The following is a 23,553-nucleotide window of genomic DNA, read 5'->3' on the forward strand; positions in this document are numbered from 1 at the left end:
AAAGGTTATTATGAATACTTCGCATCACAAAAGTGTGCTTCCTATCACACAACACCTCCTTCTTCGTTGCATAAAACTCCTCCCCGAGCACTCCTGTAAAATACAAAACACATAACACGTTACATATTATTGCTGTACGCCCTATATACTTCTCAACACATACGTTACATATTACCGCTTCAAATCCCACAACACTTCCTTCTTCGCTGTGTCAAACTCCTGCCTGCACACTTCTGCACATCACAAAATGGTTACATGTTTCTTAACTACAAAACTGGGACAGTTGGGTCAAAAGTTGTGTCAGATGGATGTACTGTACAGTCGGGGGCAACAACCGTGTCAGACGGAGGTGCAGTCTGGGTCAGAAACTATTACAAGTATCAACAGAAACAGAGGTATATAACTTCCACAGCCACTGACTCTCATATAGGACTTTTGATGCCGACTGTACCTCCTCCAGCCTTGATTCTCCAACACCACTTTTCATTCCGACTGTATGGTGCCTGTAAGCGTCAAGAGTCAGTCCTAAATGTCTTGGTTAGTTCCATACCATCCACTCCGAGGTGTAAATACGAGAGGCCAGGTTTGGTCCAGGACACATAATTATGTTGGCTGCTTTGTCCCTTATTACCAATACATGACCGACCCATCCTGACACCACCGCTTTGGGATTCGAACCAATGCGCAAAGTACCTGACCTTCACCTTTTCAGGGAAGAGGAAAGGTGAGAAAACTAGAGGGAACGCAAAAGTGGAGAGGCGAAGAGCGAAAAGGAAAGGAAGAGAGTAAACAAACGACGATGAAAAATGAGAACGAACTATGTGAAGTCCCGTACACTCTATGGAAAGAACGTGACGTATGAGGCGGAAAAAAAAATATAGAGAGAGACCAAAGAGTTATGGACTATACTGTGCACAGACCAAGGAACAAAGGGGAAAAAAGGGGGGGTGGGGGGAGGTAAGCGATTCAAAGAGAGGAAGATAAAGTAGAGAGAAAGAGGGAAGATAAAAGTAGAGAGAAAGAGGGGGAAATAAAGTGGAGAGAAAGACGTGAAGTAATTATGCTCTATAAAGGACGCATGAGGCGCGGAATCAAAAGTATACTGAGCAATGTGGAATGGGATATTCGAGCGTAGAGATCACAGAAGCACAGTAACAGAAAAATATATGAGATGGGGTACTGAGGAATGGCGAGAGATGGGGTCAAGGGTATACAGTAAGTGAAGGGGAGATGAAGAAATGAAAGAAAGAGGGCATGAGAAGAAAATATGGGAAGGAGCGAGAAAACCAGGGGATAAGACGGGAAGAGGTGAACTAATGAAGGAGAAGGCAAAGAATATAAGAACAGGAAGACTGAGATTAAGTGAAGTACTGAAGGCAAGTGAGACAGGGTGTGAAAGGCGTATGGTGGGGGAGGTGGTGTGGGATATATACGGACCAAGGAACAAAGGCATGGATCCCTTCCAACCCTGCTCTCCTTCATTCCTTACGTCTTACCTTCTCCGCTCTTTATTTAACACCATCGCCTTGTTTTCATGTTATTCTTCCCACCTCCAGACGATTTTACTCAACTTACGAAGGATCTCTGTTGGCGAAAGAGTTAATGAAGTCTATATGTAACCCTACTAGTTCAAAAAATATATCCTATAATAAAAAAAAAGTCAAAAAAAAAAAACGCAATCGCAGTGAGAAGGAGTTAATCTCTCGGTCGTGCCTCCTTAGTATTTTATTTCTGTAGCAAATATCAGACGATTTTATTTATATAAGAGTATGTCACAGGAGCCTGAGGGAGTTCATACTGTCACTGTTAACCCTCTCATGGTCAGAACAGCTCTAGTATTCTACTGCCGTTAACGCCAGACAATTCTACAGAGCAGCCTCAGTGCTAATTTTCTTTATTCAGAACTCACCCTTAACCCTTCCACGAAACAGAAACATTATCGCTAAAAAACAAACACCGCCTTTTTCATTTTACGTTTGCAACGGTATCTATTCATCCATCCATCCACCCACCCATCCATCCATCCATCCACCCATCCATTCATCTATCTATCTATCACTTATCTACCTATCTATCTACTTACCTGCCTATCCGTCTACAGCTTGACATCTTAATCCCGTTAAGCTGTGACCACAAACAAATCGCCACGTCACCCTGTCCTCCACTATTAGGTTCCTCTCTCGCCAACTCACATCCCCCTCTCTCATATATTTTTCCACCCCTGCTACTGAACGATTCTAGCCAGCTGTGTGAAAATAGTGACAATAAACTTTTAAAATGCGTTATGAGATGGAGGGAGATTAGTATATTTTTCGAACGGGTGGAGTTTGGTACAACCTTTGTTAACTTAAAGAATACGAAAGACTTTCCTTAAGTTGATGAAAATTGTCTGGAAGCTGCAATAAATGCGTAAGTAAATAAACGGATTTAAGGAAGACACAGATAAGTAAAGATAGATAGATAAATAGGTTAAGAGATAAATAAAACTGTCACCGGATCTAGACCTCTTGTTGTGAAGGCACTGGTGAATATTGTATCTAAATTATCTACATCAAAAGCTCTTTCCACAGTAAAACACAATCACTGAAAGAGAGAACATGAATAAAGTAGAAAATGGCGTTCACGGGCTAAAAGAATTATAAGTAAGGAACCTCATTCAAAAAGTTATTCCTAAGCACAGATAGTCGTCAGATATATTCAGGCTCTATTTAACCCCTTCTAGTTCAAAACGCTATAGTTCAAAAAGTGTTGCTTTCCTTTCTCCTTTGGTACATATTTCTCTCTCTCTCTCTTTCTCTCTCTCTCTCTCTCTCTCCCTAGTATTTCCCGGTTCCTTCCTCCCTCATTTCTGGGGCCAGATTAATGAGGGGACGAAAGAGTTGCCCTTACAAATATATACAGACCACACAGAAAGACGGGGGTCAATGGGGGGGAGGGAAGTAGAGAGGGGGAGAGGTGGGGAGAGAAGAGGTTGAGGAGAAGAGAAAAGAAGGATGGGAGAGGGACAGCAGAGTGAAAGGGGAAGAGAGTTTTACGTATATAGGAAGAGAAGGAGAGAGGATGGGAGAGGGAGGATGGGAGAGGCAGGAAGCGAGATGATGAATGACGGAGGAAGGGAGAGGATGGGAGAGATGGAGGAAGGGGAAGGAAGAGTAGAGGAGATGGATGGGGGAAGAGAGTGGTGTATATGTAAACTGTGCAGGGAGAGGGGGAAGTCAGGGGGAGGTGAGGGGGGAATGAGAACTTGCGTGATAATGGGAGGAAGAAAGGAAGGGAGAGGGAAGGCAGGAGAAGATTAAGTAAGCACAATGAGAGATGATGGAGGAACATGGAGAGGGGGAGGAAAAACAAGATATATAGGCAAAAGACATGGACAGAGGGAGAAAAAAAGAGAAAAAAAAAAAACAGGGAGGGAGGGAAAAAAAAAAGAGGAGAGATGAAGAACATGGAGAGTGGGAGAGAAAAAAAAAAAAAGGCGAAATATGGAAGAATACAAGGAAGGAAAAACATGGAGGAAGTTGAACGTGGAGAGGAATAAAAACAAATATGAAGGACGTGGAGATAAAAAAAAAAAGATAAGGGAAAGGAAAAAGAAATAGCATGGAGACACGATGACCAAGGAACGATAGCAAAAGAGAGCAAAGCGAGAAGAGAGAAAGAAGGTGAAGGAAGGGATGAAAGAAGGGGCGATAGAGGAAAGAAAATGGGAAAAGGAAGAGGGAAGAAAAACGAAAACGGCGGGAAAGAGAGAAGAAAGGAAGAGAATGAAGAAAGGATACGGAAGAAAAGAGGAGAAAAAGAAAACAGCAAGAGGAAGGAAGAAAAATAAAACAAAGGACGAACAAGACATGAAAAGGCGGGAATAAAAAATGTACGAGAATAAGATGGAGGAAAAAGCAGACTGGAAAAAGGCAAGGAGAGAGGCAGAAAAGAGAATATAGAAGGAAGAGGATATAGCGATGGAATGAAAACAGAAGAGAGAAAGGAATTATAGACAAGAAGCCAAGAAGTTGCAGTGTAAGTACGAGTGCGGAAAGAAGGAAGGAACGAAAGGAAGCATGGAAAGAAGGAAGGAAGGAAAGGAAGAATGGAAGGAAGGAAGGAAGGAATGAATGAAGGAAGGAAGGAAGAAAAGAACGAAAAAAAGAATAACAGAAAGTGAGGGGACAATGATAAAAGGAAGCAAAAAAGGTGAAAAAAAAAAAAAAGGGGGGGGGGGGGAAATGGGACAAAATAAGAACGGCCCGTAAAAAGATCAGCTACAGGACAGTAAAAGAAAAAAAAATGAGAAAGAACGATGAAAAGGAAAGGGGAGAGAGAGAGAGAGAGAGAGAGAGAGAGAGAGAGAGAGAGAGAGAGAGAGAGAGAGAGAGAGAGAGAGAGAGAGAGAGAGAGAGAGAGATGGCAGTGAAAGAAGAAAAGGAAAGATGGGAGAGACACAAGGAAAAAATGGAAAAGGGGGAGTGAAAGATGGAAGAAAAGGAAAGATGAGAGAGAACGAAGGAAGAAAAGGAAAGATGGGAGAGAAAGAAGGAAGAAAAGGAGAGATGGGAGAGAAAGAAGGAAGAAAAGGAAAGATGGGAGAGAAAGAAGGAAGAAAAGGAAAGATGGGAGAGAAAGAAGGAAGAAAAGGAAAGATGGGAGAGAAAGAAGGAAGAAAAGGAAAGATGGGAGAGAAAGAAGGAAGAAAAGGAAAGATGAGAGAGATCGAAGGAAGAAATGGAAAGATGGGAGAGAAAGAAGGAAGAAAAGGAGAGACGGGAGAGAAAGAAGGCAAAAAAGGAGAGATGGGAGAGACAGAAGGAAAAAAAGGAGAGATGGGAGAGACAGAAGGAAAAAAAGGAGAGATGGGAGAGACAGAAGGAAAAAAAAGGAGAGATGGGAGAGAAAGAAGGAAAAAAAGGAGAGATGGGAGAGAAACAAAGAAGAAAATGAAGGATGTGAAAGAAAGAAGGAAAGATGGGAGAGAAAGAACAAAGAAAAGGAAATCTGGGGAAGAAAAAAAAAAAGAGAAGGAAAGACGGGAGAGACGAAGGAAGAAACTAGGGAACGGAAGGAGAATGGCAGAGGGACGAAATGAAAGTAAGGAACAACGAAGGAAGGAGAGAAAAGGAAAAGGAAAACACTAGGTCTAACAAGAAGATGAAGGAAAAATATGTATGTACAAAGGAAGCAAGGAGGAGAAAGGAAGCAAAATGGAAGAAAGGAAGGAAGGGAAGATAACGATGAGATGGGAATAAAGCATAGACGAGGAAAGCAGGGAGAACAGGAACGGCAAAAGAGGAAAAGGTGCAAAGAAGAAAGGAAAAAGGATGAGAGAGAGAGAGAGAGAGAGAGACTTTAAAATTATGAGACAGAACCGGGGGATGCATGACGTCGATTAAAAGGAAAGGATGAAGGAAAGAAATGGAGAAATAAGGAAGGGAATAAAATAGAAAGGAGGAAATAAAGACGCAATGAGAAAATGATGAGAGAAGAGACATGGGACTGTACTATGCAGCAGAAAATGAAGGAAAAGCGAAAGAAAAGAGTTTAAAGAAGAAAGAAGTTAAGTCGAAAAAATGAATGAGATTAAGAAGAGGCAATAAACAGTTGAACGAAAAATATGGAAAAGAAAACAAAAAAGGCGGAAGAAAGACGGTGTGTAAAGCAAGATATGAGAGAAGGGCGTGAGGAGGGAATATGTAAAGATTAAGAAAATGAGGCAGAGGAAGGAGACAGACGGGGGTCATAGCTTCATGGTGAGTAAGGAGGAAAGAATGTGAGGGAAAAAGTAAAAAAAGAAATACGGGAAAAAAATAGTCGAAGTAAGGTACATAAAATAAGAATGTAAAAACAGAGAATAAGAAAAGATTAAGAAAATTAAGGAGAAGAAGGAAAGAGAGACACTTTCATGAGATCCGGATGAGTAAGAAGAGAACATTAGACAAACGTAAATTAAAAAGAAACAAAAAACAGAAAAAAGAAGGAAGAGATGTACGGATAATGAGAAGAAAGGAAAGAGAAAGACAGGTCAGAGCATCAGGGCGAAATGAAAGCAAGAAAATAAGAAAAATAAACAGAAGAGGGGAAAAGGAAGCAAGAGAGGTGGGAATGGAGACAGAATGAGAGAAGTATGGCGAGGAAGGAAAGCGACAGAATCAATAGCATCAGCGTGAGAAAAGAATGTGAAATAAAACAAAAACAAAAACAAGAAATTAACCACCTGAAGTCCACGAACAGCAATATTTTTTCATCCTTACTACTATACATTATTATTACTATAACTGGTTTATTCCCACCTGAGAGAAAACTACTGCCTCTCAATACTGAATGCTGAACTGTTGTACGAGAGGAGTAATAAAATACCGGTGTGTTGCCAGCTATGAAGAACAAATGTTAAGGAAATGCTGTATGGACGTAGGCTGTCAAACATCATCATCATCATCGCCATTGCCGTCGTCATCACCCATCAATCATCAGCATTGTTGTTCTTCTAATATTAAATAAGAGGTAACTAGCTAAAAAGGGACACAATGGGTAATGTGCGAACAAACTGACTACCACACGATCTGGTGCTGCTTAGAAGAGATCACCTGCCGTATTGTTGAGAGGTGTCCAATTAACCCCTTGAGAACGGTGCCGTCTTCCTTATTTTACTCTTGGTACCATCGAACAATTTTGTACATTTAAGAAACTCCTCGTGGTGAAAAGGTTAAAGGCAGAGAAAGAGGGGGAATAAAGAAGGGAAGAAAGAAAAAAGAAGGAAAGGGAAGAGGAAGTAAAGGAAGGAGAGAGGGATGAGAGAGAGAAGGAAGAGGGAATAAAGAAGGATGTAGGCAATATATATGGAAGACAGGAGGGGAAAAGAAGCAAGAGACGGGAACAGAGAAGGAAAGAAGGAAGAATAAAGAAGGATGAGAGGACAAAATAAAGGATCGAGGAGGAAATAAAGAAGAAAGGAAGGAACGAAGGAATAAAGAAGGAAGAGGAGGGGATAAAATAGGAAGCGAAAGAAGGAACAGAAGGGAGTAAAGAAAAGGAGAGGAAATAAAGATAAAAGAAGGTAATACAGAAGAGAGGAAACTGAAAATAATATAAAATGAGATGAATAAGAAGAGAGGGAAAATAGATAAATGAGGATGAAATAAAGAAGATGAGGAAACAAAATAAAAAAAAAAAGGACGGAAGGAATAAGGAAGGAAGAGAAGAAATAAAAAAAGGGTGATGGGAATAAAAACGAGAGGAAATAAATATGGATGAGGGGGGAAGAGACAATGAGAACAAAACGAAGATGTAAAAAAAAAAAAAAAAGGAAGATGGGAATATAAAAGAGGAAAAAAGGAAGAGGATAAAATAAGAAAGGAAGACAGAAGGGAGAAGGAATAAAACGGGGAAGTAACAAAGAACAAAGCTGAAAAAAAGAAAGAAGAGAAGGGAATAAAGAAGAGGCAAATAAAGGAGGAGGAAAAAAATAGAGGTAAAAAAGGGAAGAAAAAGGATTAAAGAGGAGGAAAGAAAGAAGGAAAGTGTAAAATTAAAAACAGTTAGGAGGGAATACCGAACGAAAAGGAGGGAAAGAAGAAATAAAGAGAAAAGACAAGAGTGAAGGACATAAAAAAAGATATAATAAAGAAGAGGAGGGAAAAAGAATGTAGGAGGACGGAATAAAGGAAGAAAAGGTGTATTAAAACAAGGAAGAGGGGAAAGAAAGAAAGACACGGGAGGAGAGAGAAAGAGAAGGGAGGAAGGAGTAGAGGAGGAAGATAGAGATTAATTCAAAAGGAAGATAATGTAATAAAGAAGCAAGAGGGGAGAGAGTACAGAAAAAACGAGAAGAGTAAGTGCAGAAACAAGGTGACCCAGCATGTTGTAGACTAAAAAGAAGAAAAAAGTGAAAGAAAATAAGAGAGAGAGAGAGAGAGAGAGAGAGAGAGAGAGAGAGAGAGAGAGAGAAATACGTAACAGAAAAGGGACGGGAACATTGGGTAGACCAAACGAAACGACGGTGTGAAGGAAAGGAAGAAGAAAAAGAAAGACTAAGGAGGAAAACGCTAAAGACATGAGGAGCAGGGAGACAGAATGATATAATGAGAGGGAAAGGAATAAAGATGGCAGACAGGTGAAAATAAAGGAGGAGGAGGAGGGGGGAATAAAGAAGAATGACCAGATGAAATAAAGGGGGATGGAAGGGAATACAGGAGAGAATGAATTACAGAAGGGAATAATTGGGAGAAGGATGCAATGAAGGGAAATGAATGAGAATAAAGGACAAATTAAGATGGGGGTGGGGGAATGGATGGGGATAAAGAAGAGAGAAGGAAATAAAGACTGGCAATGAAGGGAATTAAAGAAGAAAGTAACAGGGAAATAGAGATGGGAATGGAAGGGAAATGAGGTGGAAATAACAAATGGGATGGAAGGGATTAACGAAAATACGTAGTGATGGAAATAACGACTGGGGCTAGAAGATATTAAAAAGGAAAGAGGAGAAAATACAGGTGGGGATGGGAGGGTACAAGGAGGAAATAAAGACGGGGAAGGCAGGGAATAAATAAGAGATGAAGAGAGTCGTGGAACAGTAACACAAAATCCAACTCTTCCTTCGGACATCTAGACTCAATACTGAGGTGGTTACATAGACAAATCATTATGCTGTCATGCTTTCCGTTAGGGGGACACACAACACGAAAAAAGAAATGAAGGAACAGAAAAAACTTATCATAAATTCACTACAAAATGGCATCAAATTATGACAGGGATTGGAAGTTAATATTAATACGTGCTATAATATCTGAGGCTTTAGTGCTAAATAACTCCACGCACGATTAAGCAAGCTACACGTATAGAGTGAAGAAATATTCGAGTGTCTCTATTTACGTATTTTATGGGAGAATGATGAGGATCCAAAATATGTTTAATCTTAGTAATTGTACTTATTTCAGAGCACCTTTTTTTTTTTTTTTTTCCAGCTTTTACATTAGCCTACTGTACTTAGGGTATGAGTTTATAATACGGAACGTGTATTTTTTCAATATAGCACTGTCTTTAGCTCCTACGTCCAACCGCGTCAGGAAGCTAATTAGGTGCAAAACAATGACCGAAGCTGACAGATATGCCTCAAATTTTGTAGCAATATCTAATTCTGTAGCAACGGAAAAAAGAATGTGCCCTGTTAGGAGAACACACACACAGATTCTGTTACGGGCATCACGGGTATGTGTAACCACCCAGCGATGATAGAGACAAGTGCATGTAATCTTGCTAAGGAGGTTCCCTAGTATTTCTTTCTTCCCAGTATATTTGTTAAGGTATATGGTACGGTACATTAATCACCAGCTTGTGTATTAATTTCGCAGTGTAGACAAAAGATAAATATAAATAAAATACAAGAGATCAATAAAATGTGCCACGCCAACTGAAAGAGGAAGATGCGCCAGACAACCTCCTTAGCTGACGAGAAGACGACCCAAGGAGCCTCAGCATGTCAGCCAAGGTGCCGGAAATGCCGGGGATCCCACTACCAACCTCGAAGTCCCTCCTTTCTTCTCATCCTCAAGTTATTTTCTTTTCTTCCATCCTTCTTTTCTTCCTCCTCCTCCACTTTTTTCATTCTAATCAGCCTAATTTTCTTCTCTGTGCCGAAAATGGCAAGGGACCTCACCTTCAAGCTCAACCTCAACACTTTCCTCTCCCCCTCCTCTCGCTTATAATCATCGTTCTGCTTTTCTGTTTTCATCCTTCTTCTCTTCTCTTCTATTTTCATCCTTCTCTTCTTCTTGTCTGTTTTCTTCTTCTCCCTCTCCTTTTTCTTTCTAATTCTTCTCCTCCTCTTTTTTCTTTCCAATTCTCCTCCTCCTATTTTTTTGTGCCGGAAATGCCAGGGGACCCCACCATGAACTTCAGTCTCATCCTTCACTCTCCTCATTTAAGTCATCTTGTTCTTCCGCCTACGCCTGTTTCTCTTCTCCTTCCTTCTCCTCCTCTTCTCTTTCCTCCTACTCTCTTTCCTTCCTTCCTTCATTGTTTTCCTCTTCCTCATCATGATGGTCTTCCTTTTCAACCACCTCTTCATCTTTGCTTGGTTCATTTCTTTTTCTTATGCCTTTCCTTCCCTTCCCACTCTCTTCTGTTGCCTTGCTTAGTTTTCCCTTCCCATCCATACTTCTTCCTTCTTCTTCTCACCCAGGCCTCTCAATATTTCCTTCTCCTCCTCCTCCTCCCTTGAGTCTTCTCTTTCCCTTCCTCCACTCTTCCTCTTCCCCCTTCCTGTATCTTTCTCTTTCCCATTTATCTTTTCTGTATATTTTCCTCTTACTTTCTTGTTTATTATGTTTGTCTCCTTGTGCTCCTCTTCTTCCAAGGTAATTCTCAAATCTTCCTCTTCCTCCTCCAAAGCCAATACGATTCTCTCTCTCTCTCTCTCTCTCTCTCTCTCTCTCTCTCTCTCACACACACACACACACACACACACACACACACACACACACACACACACACACACACACACACACACACACACACCATCACCATTAAAATGCGTCTGATTCTTCCTCAACATCAATACCATCACCATTACCATCATCGTCATCAGCATCACCATACTTCCTTCCTGTTACCTCTTTCATTTCCTTCATTATTTTTCATCTTTGTTTACTTCTCTTCTCCTTCTACCTTCACTCCATCACTTTCAATCCCTGCCTCTTCCTATCTATCAATCTCTTCTCTCACTCCTATCTTCGTTTCTCCTTTCCCTCTGTTTATTTCCTTCCGCCTCATCAGCATTCTTCTTCCTCCTTTCCTTCCGCCTCTCCTGCCTTCTTACCATTGCTCTTCATTCTTTATTTCTTCACTACCGTGTCCTCGGCTTTTCTACTCTCTCTCTCTCTCTAACTCAGACTTCATCACTCGCTCTCCCCATCTCATCGGTCATTCACCTTCTTTCCAACAGCTCTGTTATTTTGCTCTCTCTCTCTCTCTCTCTCTCTCTCTCTCTCTCTCTCTCCTTTTTTATAATCTTACCACTGTTTTGATCCCCTCACTATCGTTCAACATCCATTGGTTTTTGTAGAACATGAAATTGCCAACGTTCCAAAACATTAACAAATACTACCCCATCTTCCTAGTTGTACAATGTTCATATACTTGCCAATGTACAGCACTTGCCACATAACTGCATTACCCTTTAAGTCCTGCGTGTGTATACTACTGAATTACCAATATTGTACCTGTTTCTCTATTATTATTTCAGACCATGCAATATTAACCCACTGTGGCCGGGATGTCTTTTTCTTTTCTTTTTCTTTATTCTAGTCATCTCCTATTTTATTCTGCTCTGGATGGCAGTTAATAGCTGAAGGGGTTACACACATCTTCAGTAAATACCTTCTCTACGACAGATTTTTCGTAAGTTGAATAAAATCGTCTGGGAGCAGCATGGGTAAACTAAATGGATGTCTCTCGGATTCTAGGGATTAATAAACCTGTGTATCTACTGTACGTATTCATGCCTGTGCCCTGTTTGTGTCTTGTTTACGTATCTGTTCTGCAAATAACTCTGTATCTGAACTGCTTACTCAGGTGAACTGTGGACACACCTGCCCCTCTGTAACTGATAACCAGGTGTGAATCTGACTACAAATTTAATTCATAACCTCCGGCTACTTAACTTCATGGTCGGGGTAACTCTGATGCCAGTATTCCTGTATCTATCTATCTATTGCCAGACGCCTCAATCCCGTAGGGGGGGCCACAAACAAATCGCCTCCACGTCGCCCTGTCCCCCGCCATTTCACTGCCCTGCTTCCAACTCAGTATTCCTATTCCAGCTAATACCAGATGACTTAATTCAGTGAGAGTTCGTCACGGGAGCCTTAGTGATAGATGCTTACTGATCCTGAGTGTTTCATTTTTTGCACTATCTGGATCCTATCGCCCACCTCCAACTAAATAAACTACTAAAGAATACTTGAGTTGATCATGAGACGATTTATGGTGACAATATTAACGCTCTGGGGCTGCCAAGAGTTACTTCCTGGTGAACAAAACTCGTCTGGCGTTAGCTATAAAAATAATACTTGAGCTCTCCCGACCATGCGATGATTAAATGCTTCACTTATAAATTCAATCACATCTAAATCATGCAGTTAACAATTCAGCGCGTGAGTGACTTAACCAACCATCTAATTAGTGCATAAGAGAGTAACTGCATGACTGATATGGCCAGTGTCTGTCTGATGAATGAGAGTAACTGCATGACTAATTTTACTAACGGGTCATTATGGTGAGTGGGTATGTTGTGTCTGTATGTAAGGAAATTTATTCATTCACTTTATTGAACTTAAGTTGTATCAGACATTGCTTACTTATAGCTCTCTCTCTCTCTCTCTCTCTCTCTCTCTCTCTCTCTCTCACACACACACACACACGAGAGAGAGAGAGAGAGAGAGAGAGAGAGAGAGAGAGAGAGTAAAATCGCCTGACGTTAAACGAAATATATTATGCGCATTGTAATGTTGTTTGATCAAGTACGGGTAAAAAAAATGCAATAATTCTTAACTGCTATGAAGTCCTGGTTATCGTAAAAACTTAAGATTATTTATGAATACCATCCCGTGAAGTGGTGTAGCGTGCATGTTACCTGCAACTCTGCCACCTGACTCTACCACCTACTCTGCCATCTGACTCTCCCACCCACTTTGCCACATAACTCTATCATCTACTATGCCACCTGACTCTACCACCCACTATGCCACCTGACTCCACCACCTACTATGCCACCTGACTCTACCACCCACTATGCCACCTGACTCCACCACCTACTATGCCACCTGACTCTACCACCCACTATGCCACCTGACTCTCCACCCAATTTGCCATCCATTCTGCCACTCACTTTGCCACATGACTCTGCCACTGACTGCCACCCACACTACCACCTGGTTCCCAGCCAATCTGCCCCTCCCTCTGCCTCCCATCGTCCCTACCTGCCTCCCTCTCTGCCACCCTTCCTCCCTGCCTGGCTTGGGTCCACAGTGAAGTTCTTTGTTGCTTGCCAGGTAGTCTGCCCAATATTAGCATTGTATAAGCTGCCTTGCGCTCACCCTCACCCTTGCTACTACTCCCTTCTCCTACCCATCCCTACTCCCACCTCCTCTGTTCCTCCTTCCTTCACCCTCACTACTACTCCCCCTTCCCCTTCCTTTCCCCCGCTGCTGCAACTCCCTTCCCCTCTCCCTCCCTCTCCCTACTACTCACATCACTCTCCCTCAACCTCACGACTTTACCTCCCCTTACCCTTTCCCCCACACTACTACACCCATTCTCCCCACCAACAACCTCTCACTAATACACTACAATTACACTACTATCACCATCTCTTTATACTCTTTCCATCCCCTTCTCTTCCTCCATCGCTTCAACTTCCTCCTCATCCCCATTATTACCACAAACCCCACACCACTTCTCCAATACCCTCCCCTTCCCACTTTCATACTATTCCCTCCTCTCTACAAGTACCACTCCTCCTTACTCCCACCTACTCCCTCATAATACTACTTCCCCCCCTTGTTCTCCTTCCCCTTCCCTACGATATCCTCCCTTTGCTTTCCTTCTCCCTCCCTACAGTTAACTCCCTACTCCCTATAAACTCTTCTTTCCTTTCACTACCACTACTTCCACCCTCCTCCTTTCATAGTGTTTCCTCCCTCCCCTCGACTTCCTTCCCATTCTTTCTATTCCAACCCCTCCTACCCTCCCTCCCTCTCTTTCTCTTATCTTCTCTCCCTTATATCTTCCTGTCCTCCCTCTCTCCCTCCTAACGTCCTACTCTCCTTTTGATTCTCCTTCCTATCTTCTTATCCTTCCTCTTATCCGCCCTCCCTCCCTCCCACCTTTTCTCTCCCTTCTTAACTCCCCCATATCCTCCCACCCTTTCTCTGATCCTGCCACACTGCCTCCTCTCATCCCCTCCCTTCTACTGCTCCCCACTTCTTTCCTCTCCTACTATCCTTCCCTCGTTTTCATGGTCCTCAACCCCTTACCAGCAATGGCGATTTTTTCCCCCTCTGGCAACCAACACACAATATTATTTACCTTAGAGGAGGTTTTTCAATTTACAGTGGTTAAATAGTCTTCTTTAATCTATTCACTACGAAAGGGTTCTAAAAAACTCAATACAATCGTCGGACAGAAGCCAGAACATAACCACCGTAATGCAGAAGTAAACATCCCTCCTCCTCCTCCTCCTCTCATCCTTCCAGGGCCCCTTCCCTTGCTTTCTTTTTTTAGCCTCTTCAGTTCGAGGTGACTCTCCCAGGCTGGGTAAAATCATCTGACGGTAACGAGGATGAGACACAGAAGACATTACGCTACTGAAGGGTTTAACGAGGAGTGGTCCTGACTCCTTAACCCCTTCAAGCTCATGACGTATTTTCTACGCGTATTCTCACTATCTCCAATGTTGTTAAGTTATGGAGAGACTTCTCGGATTAGAAAGATTAAATCCTCGTATACCCTTCATTCACCCCTTTATAACAAATGATCTCCCTTAAGCTAAATCTAATAGTCTGGAGGCATCAGGAATAACACACACACCAGGACTGATGGGGTTACACGAGGTCTCCCGTAACATGAGGAAAATCGTCCAGTGTTAGCCAAATATCATTTTACAGACGTCACCATAATAAAGTGGTTACCCCTGTCACCGCAGAGGCAGAACATGGGTTGTTTTATTGCAGCTTACTCCACACGATTTTTTCCAGGTAAGAGGAGCGCTATGCTGTTGTTCCTGTGATACCGGGTTCATCTGAACGTGAACCCAGTGGACCGCAGGCTGAAACTGTCCTTCTCCTGCAATCCACCATCCTCCTTTCGGGGGAGAGGAAAGGAATTTAGGGACGTCTGTACAACCGATTAACCGAGCAACGGAGCCGCCCGGATTGTATCAGTGCCATCACATGAAGGCGTCACTCTCCAGCACCAATGCACAGTACGGAGGCTATAATCAACTACGTTCACTCACTGCGACGGTACAAACTTTATATTTTAATGTGCCTGATTATAGAGGGCTTTACTGACCAAGAAGAAACCCTCGCCACCCATGCCAATAAATGGGTCAGTACCACCTCGTCTTTCACCCCAATAATTCAGCTTTCAAGACCGAGAGAGGCCAGTTTTATGCCAAATTAGTGTAAAAAGAGTACAGGTTTGGGAAGATCTCTGGGAGTGAAAGGGATCAGTTACAGCCACCACAAGTCCCTGTAATACAAGAGGGCCTTGCTGATGAATAAAATCGTGGTAACAAAAACAAAATAAAAACCACGTCCACTCGCAATCACGAGAAATTTTCCCTCAGCTGAAAAAAATCACCTGGCACTACACTCCCTTTCTAACTTGGCCTAAAATTACCCTCTTTCCATCTTGAATACCATGTTAAACTGATTATCACTGGAATAAGGGGCTAGTCAGGAAGAAGTGCTTTGGTAGGGATGCAGAGCCGTAGCATCGCCTTTTTCTGCCACTAAGCCACGTGAAATACCTTGAAAATTAAGATCTGCGCCAAATTATGATAAAAGGACCATAGTAGGAATAATATTAATGATACCCCGTAGCCGAAAGGAAAGAGTTGATGGCGGGCGTTTCAAAATAGTCTAGCGGTAGCAAAAATGAGAGAGAGAGAGAGAGAGAGAGAGAGAGAGAGAGAGAGAGAGAGAGAGAGAGAGAGAGAGAGAGGAGGGGGGGACACCGTACTTGACTCATTTTACACCTGGCCCATGGCTGTCATATCTCCACCTTAACTGCCAGTCTGTAAGAGTAAATTAAAGTTTGAATATGATGCTAGTGACAAAAGAAATGCTATGGAAAGGACGTGCAGCTTTAGGATTGTGTTTTTCTTTCATAAAGGGACAAACATTTGGATGAAGGTATGGTGAAAAGAGTATAGTCATGTAATTAATATAGACGGTGCGAGGAAAATGTTGTTGGGAGGAAAAATATACATAAATTGACGCTGGTCGGGAGATATGTTTTTTAATAATTTCTATGAGTATCTGGGTCACTATCGATCCTGCTAAAATTACTATAGTTTTTGTTGTTGTTGCTGCTGTCGTTGTTTCTGTTATTATTATTATTAATTATTATTATTATTATTATTATGATCATTATTATTATCATTATCGTTGTTGTTACTTCTGATAGTGATATCATTATTATTATTAACAATTACTATACACACGCCACAGCTCTTCCTATATAAACGTCACAGCCTATATCCAGTTCCCATCGCCTGCCCCTCCCCCGTATGGCGCAACACCCTGACCTCCATATATTGGAAAAAATTACACCCTCAACCATATGTTCCCCCCCCCCTCCCGGTCTCTCTCTCTCTCACACACACACACACACACATTGATTCTCCCTACCCCTCACAGGCTCTTGTTTCCTCCCTCCCTCTCAATTATAAGTTCTCTCCCTCTGTTCCTCTTTCCCCCTCTCTCCCATTCTCCTCCATATCCCACCCTGGACTTTACTATCCTTTTCACTTCCTCCCATTCCCTTCTACTCCCCTCCATCCCCTCCCTTCCTCCCATACCCCTCCACCTCCCTCCCCTGCGTTGCCTCACTACCCCTTTCTTCCTCCTTCCCTCTCTCCTTCTACGACTAATTTGCTCCTCCTTAAATTTTCATCTTCCTTTCTCTTCTTATTCAATGTCTTTCCTTCTTACTTATTCTCCCTTTCACTCAACTCTCCCTTTCTCCCTTCTCGAGGACTCGTTTCTCCTTCCAGGACTTGCCTCTCTCTCTCTCTCTCTCTCTCACCACAAATTTCTCACCTATTCTCTTCTCACCTATTCTCTCAGTCACTCAACCTCTCCTTTCCTCTCATTCCATGACTCATTTCCACTCACATGTTTTCCCCTCTATTTCAATTTCTTTCCCCTCCCTCACCCTTTCTCTCCCTCTAACTCATGTCCACAGCTGTCTTACTTATTCTCTGCCTCTCCCTTCTTCCCTCCTTCTCTGCCTCTCCCTTCCTCCCTCCTTCTCTGCCTCTCCCTTCCTCCCTCCTTCTCTCCCTTCCTTCCTCCTCCTTCTCTGCCTCTCCCTCCCTCCCTCCGTCTCTTCCTGTCGCTTCCTCCCTCCCTCCTTCTCTGCCTCTCCCTCCCTCTTTCAGTGACTCTTTTTACTAGTTTTCCCCTCACCAACCCACTCATGGTCGGCATAACTTTGCTATTTTACTGTATTCCAGGAAAATAATTCAGTTTTATTCATGTGGATATGTTAAGAGTATTTGTGTTAATACTGTCGTTTTTAACCCTCTCATAATGCCATCTCTCTCTCTCTCTCTCTCTCTCTCTCTCTCTCTCTCTCTCTCTCTCATGCAGCCTTCGTAGCACCTTTTTCTTAACGATTTACTTAGCATATTGCACCTGAAAATTCTCTTGTGTACTGTTTACGTCGTTTTAATGTCGACATAGTCTGCATCAATAAAAGGTGTAATATGCCGAACAAATCGCTATGGAGGAGGTATTACGAACTATCCAAAGCCACTTAGAATACCACCCACATTCTCTAGTGGTCAAAATAACTCTTCCATTCCATTCCATTAAACGCCAGACGATTTTATTCAGCTGAGGGTGTCATGGAAGTCTGATGAGCGTTATTTTGCCTCCCATCTTTCCCACTCACTCAAATCTTTCGCTCCTTTTGATTTCTCTTTCTCAGCTTCCCCACTTATTCCCCCCTTCCCTCCAGAACTTCCTCTCTCTCTCTCTCTCTCTCTCCTGATTTCATTCACTTTCACGCACCTTCCCTTCATGACTAACTTTTCCTTCCCTTCCTCTGACTCACCTTCTCATTCAGTCTCCTACTCTCCATGACTCTCTCTCTCTCTCTCTCAACCTAATTTCAGTCTTTCTTCATCCTCTGTCTCCATTTCAGATTTCAGCAATGCCCCCGACTGCTCTTGCTCTCTGTTTTCTTTTTATTAACTTCTTTCTCATTAGCATCATCATCACCAATATTCTCCTACCACCATTTTTCAACTACTGGCAAATCCGTCTATTCTTTCTCACTATTATTTTCATTGTTAGGTCTGTCTGTCTTCTCTTCATGGTCTCTCTCTCTCTCTCTCTCTGACCTTGTGCCTGACGCCAAGCAAGAGGTGAGGCTGAGTGAGTTTCCATGGCTACCACAGACGCTTATCCTCTCTCCTACCCACCCACATGCATTCATCTCTCTCTCTCTCTCTCACACACCACCTCCCTCTCACGCTGTGTATCTCATAAACACCTATGCTGTCTTCATTCATCTATCTTCACACACACACACACACACACACACACACACACACACACACCTTTCACTAACCAAGACTCATAAGTTGTTTCCATCACTGCTGACACATGAACAGATGGACACATGCTCTCTCTCTCTCTCTCTCTCTCTCTGGTATGATATTTATATACTGTAAGTCCATTGAATTCTGCACCTATCTATCCACTCAACCCACCTACCTGCCCAATGATTACCACTTTACCAAAATATCCAAATTCCATCTAATTACCCATTTATTCTACATACATACCAGTCATCGTTATCACCTCGACCACCACTACCACACTCACCACCATCATTACAACCACCAGCACCATCACAATTACCATCACTACAACCATTACAACTACCATCAACAACCATTAGGCTTAACAATTCTCCCTATACCACAGCTACCACAAACACTACCACAATTTTTACCCCATCTAACTACTACTACAACCTTCAACCATCAACAACCATCAGTGTTATCAAATACTACAAGATGGTGCAAGCAGAGAGAGCAACATGCACGTCTTACAATCCATTTATGGCCGAACCCGTGGCCTGCCCTGTGTCCCTGACTGACATCTTTTCAAAATCGAATAACTTCATCTTTACCTGACCCTCAATCCATCCACCAACTTAAGTCCAGAATTTCATATCGGCTCAGAAGTGTTGGTTATGTTGAACTTGCCCTGTGACCTTGAGCTCTGACCTGCTGTTTTGAAAACAGAACAGGTTCATCTTTGACAGACCTTAAACCCTTCAGTGAAGTTTCGTTCAAACCAAATAAAAACTATCAGAGTTAAAGAGCCGAGCCACTGACCCTGCCCTATATCATCTTTTTGACTAATGGTTCTGAAAACTGAATCACTTCACCATTTTCTGTCCCTCAACCCTTGCATCAACTTGGGTCAAAATCGAATCACGATTATCTGACTTGACGTTTCTCTACACCTAAGCTATGACCTTGTTCGGCCAAAAATTATACACCTGTTCCTCCATTAGCTATGCCAAATTTGGTGCATTTTTATCCGACAGCTATTTGCATGAACCTGTTACCAGACAAAAATGGGAGACAGACAGACAAACCGAACACCGTCGCGCTTTCGCCAGGGCGCTTGGGGAAAAAATAATAATAATAATAATTTTACTGACTGGGCGAAATCCACGTGCCACACCACTTAATCTCTTCACTGCGATGATGTAATTTTCATTTTTATTTTTGCTACGTTACAACATCTTCTTTTTTTTTTCCAACTTAGGAGAGGTCATCTGAAAAGGAGTGTTTACATATACCAACAGCCTTCAGTAACACCTTCACAAACAAACATATCCACCAAAGCTAATAAAATCGTCTGGGATTAGCAATAACCCCCCTCCCCCCCTAAAAAAAAAAGACGTATTCGGGGTGACTGAGTTTATTCACAACCTACCCACCCACTTACACCCACTTATCCACCCATGTAAGTTCATGTTCCCAATATCATCAACGACACCGCTATCTGTGTTTATCTGTCATGCCAGGTCAGCAAGGAGTCTGGTGGGTGATAAGGAGGAGCGAGGAAAGACAAAGATGAAGGAGGAGTAAGGTGGGATGGAGTGGAGAATGTATTCTTATCAATTTGCTTTTTTACAGGACTGAGTCAAGTTCGTTGTATCCCGTCTGCTAAAACTATTTTATCATATTTTTCTTTTTGTGAATGTTTTTAGCACACACGACTTCTTCCGGTGATATATTCCACTGATCTATTGCCCTGTCTGGAAAACTGAATTTTCTCACATCTTTCTTTAATCTTTTCTTATGTAATTTCTTGCTATGTCCTCTTGAAGATGACTGTCTGGGTAATATAATATATTCATTAATGTCAATCTTTTCTTCTCCTTCAATACATTTATATAGCACGATCATATCGCCTCTTTTTCTTCTCTCCTATGTTGGTAATTATAGCTTATCAAGTCTTTCTTCACAGCTAAGATCTCTCAGGCCTGGCACCCATCTTGTGGCTGTTCTTTGTACCTTCTCAACATGCTTTTTCAAGTGTGAGTTCCATACTACTGCTGCATATTCAAGCGTTGGGCTTATGAATGCTGTAATTATCTTCCTTACCATTTCCTCACTGATGTACATAAATGCTACTCTCATATTCACTAACAGGTTATACATGTTCCTTACTTTTTCATTTATAGTACATGGTCTTCTGGTGACAGTCTGCTACGGATACTTGCTTCTAAATCTTTCTCCTTGCCAGATACCTGTAAACTGTTGCTCCCTAGATTATGATCCCAGTCAGGCCTCCTTACACACTTTCCAAATTTTATTACGTGGCATTTTTCTGCACTGAATTCCATCTGCCATTTATGGTTCCATTCATATAATCTGTAAGATCCTTTCCTAATTCCTTACATGACTTCTCGTTTTTTAATGTTCTTTGTATTTTGGCATCAACAGCAAACATATTCATGTAACTCTCTGTTCCAGTGTTATAATTTATATCACTTATATATATACCAGAAACATGCTTGGTGCCAACGATGAACCCTGTGGGACACCACTTGTCACCTTTCTCCAGGACGAGTACCTTCCTCTTAATATCGTTCTCATTTCCCTTTCTCTTAGAAAGTCCTGCAGCCACTGCAGTAGGTTCGCCTGGATACCTCCTTTGTATTCAAGTTTCCACATTAAGCTTTCATGAGGAATTCTGTCAAAAGCTTTTTAAGTATATACTGTCTACCCATCCATCTCTTTCTTGCACTGTTTCTGTCACAATGTCATAGTAACTTCAGAGATTCATTAAACATGATTTTCCTTTTCTAAACCCAAATTGCCTTTCTGATAACATTTCATACTTTTCTAAGTGTTCTACCCATCTCTTTCTTATTAACTTATTAATCATTTTGCTTACAACACTGGTAAGTGAAACTGGTCTCAAGTTCAATGTGCACTACCTATTGCCTTTTTTTTCTTTTTTTTAAATAAAGGGACGATGTTAGCCGTTTTCCATATTTCTGGTAACTTGTCTTGATTTAGTAACTTTCGAATATTAATTGCATGGGCTCAATTCTTCTACACATTCTCTTTAACACCCAACTGGATACTTCATACGGTCCGTTTGCTTTCCGTTTATCTAAATTTTTCATTTCTTCTTCAATTTCTCTTTTATCAAGATAAATGTTTCCCAGCTTGTGTGGTGTTGCTTGTGTACTTAAATCGATATCAAATGGCCGTTCTTTAGTGAATACGGACTGGAAGTTATTATATAGAACTTCGCATATTTCTTCCTCTTTAGTAGTTCTTATCTTTGTCAACTATACTCTGTATCTTATCTCTGACTTTAATTTTGCCTTTTATATAACTGTAAAAGAGTTCTGGTTGGTGCTTACTCTTATTTATCATGTTTTTCAAAAATCATTCGTGCTTCCCTTCTGATTCTGGTGTAATCATTGCTTGCCTGTTTATATCTCTTATATGCTTGTTCATTACTGTGTCTTCAGTACCTATTCCATAGTAGGTCTCTTTTTTCCCTTTGGCTTCCACACACTGACTATCAAACCATTCGTTTAACCTCTTCACTTTCTCTTTTTGGTGTTGAATGTGTTTTAATACTCCTGCTTTACAAATTAAAAAAAAAATTCAAGTACTGAGTGTCTACATCTGCTTCTAACAGTTCTTGTTCCTAGTTAACTTCTTTCAAATATTTCCATTGCTCTTCGTTGTCTTCCCTTTAATAGTTCAATATGTTCTTATAACGTCCCTCTTCATTAATTAAGTCATATGCTACAATAAAATTATATTCTAGTAATACACGGTGAATCCTTCCGAGTGAAGGACTATAAATTATGTTTTCAATATCATATCTTTTGCCATGTGAACACCAAATCTAATAAGGATGGCTCATCTAGTCCTCTCTTCCTGGTACTGGATGTTACATGCTGATACAGAAAAAAAAAAAAAAAAAATCTTGAGTTAATTCTAAAAGCTTATCATCCCAGTATTTTTCAGTGGCCTTTGTTTCCATACTTTCACAGTTTACACTGCTGTTAAAATCTTCATTTAATATAATCCTTTTAGATTTAGTCTCTATATTTTGCAATAATGTTTTGATACTTTTTAATGTCCTTTCTACCAACTTCCTATATTTGTCCATCTCCTAGGTCATTGTTTGAGGAGGCATATATATAGTTGCTATGATTATGTCTCTTTCTTTGGATTTTATTTCTACTGCCATTAATTCTACTGCTTCTGGTAAATTTACGTGCATCTGCTTTCTCTGCAGCTCTTTACTTGTTAGTATCATTACTCCTCCCCATCGTTTGATTTCTCTATCTTTCCTCCATATGTTACACTCTGTATTCAGTGTTATCATTTGCTATATTTGCTTTTAACTTCATTTCCGTAAGACAATTACCTGAGGTTTCATGTCTTGTATCTTTTAACTCCATTAATTTGAAAACTAAACCATTTACATTTGAATACAATATTTTCATCTTACTAGGGACCCCCTCCTCGGTTTTTTAGTTCCTAAAAAGAGACAGGCCAGAGAAAGGGACGGGGGATGGAGTTATCCCCGTACCCTGAAGATTGGGTCTATGAATGTGCGTGGATGTAGTACAATTGAGGCTAAAAGGGAGGAGATTGGGAGAATGTTTGTGAGAAGAAAGTTGGATGTGTTAGCTTTGAGTGAAACGAAGATGAAAGGGAAGGGGGAATCTATGTTTGGAAGTGTGAATGGAAGATTGTCAGGTGTTGATAGAGGAAGGGCAAGAGAAGGTGTGGCCTTGTTAGTGAGTCCGGAAGTACAGCAGTGTGTGATTGAATGGAAGGAGGTGTCATCGAGACTGATGTGGGTGAAAGCGAAATTTGAACGTGCGTTGTGGGTGTTTGTGAGTGCATATGGGCCTGGCAGTGAAAGGGATGAACAAGAGAGGGAGTCTTTCTGGAATGATGTTGATGAGTGTCTGCAGAGTTTTGGAGCGAATGTGAATGTGGTAATGATGGGAGATCTGAATGCTAGAGTGGGAAATGTAGCAGTTGAAGGCGTAGTTGGTATGCATGGTGTGCCTGGAAGAAATGAAAATGGGGAACGAATGATAGCGATGTGTGTTGAGCGAGAGATGGTGATTGGGAATACGCTGTTTGAGAAGAAAGATATTTATAAGTATACATGGGTGAGACAGGAGGGTGGAAGGGTTGTTGATAGAGCCTTGATGGACTATGTGGTTGTGTCTAGGAATGTAATAGGAAGATTGTTGGAT

The 23,553-nt window shown here is 41.5% G+C and overlaps 1 protein-coding gene across 1 annotated transcript in view; it reads right to left on the minus strand.

The window, feature by feature from the left end:
* Nucleotides 1-23,553, minus strand: part of LOC145410993 (uncharacterized) — a 406,180-nt gene that overhangs the window by 236,961 nt on the left and 145,666 nt on the right. The gene's annotated exons all lie outside the window — the stretch shown is intronic.

Source organism: Coenobita brevimanus, chromosome 87 (genome assembly GCF_032717465.1).
Source record: "Coenobita brevimanus isolate Jiangsu-jjx chromosome 87, ASM3271746v2, whole genome shotgun sequence".
Classification (NCBI taxonomy): domain Eukaryota; kingdom Metazoa; phylum Arthropoda; class Malacostraca; order Decapoda; family Coenobitidae; genus Coenobita; species Coenobita brevimanus.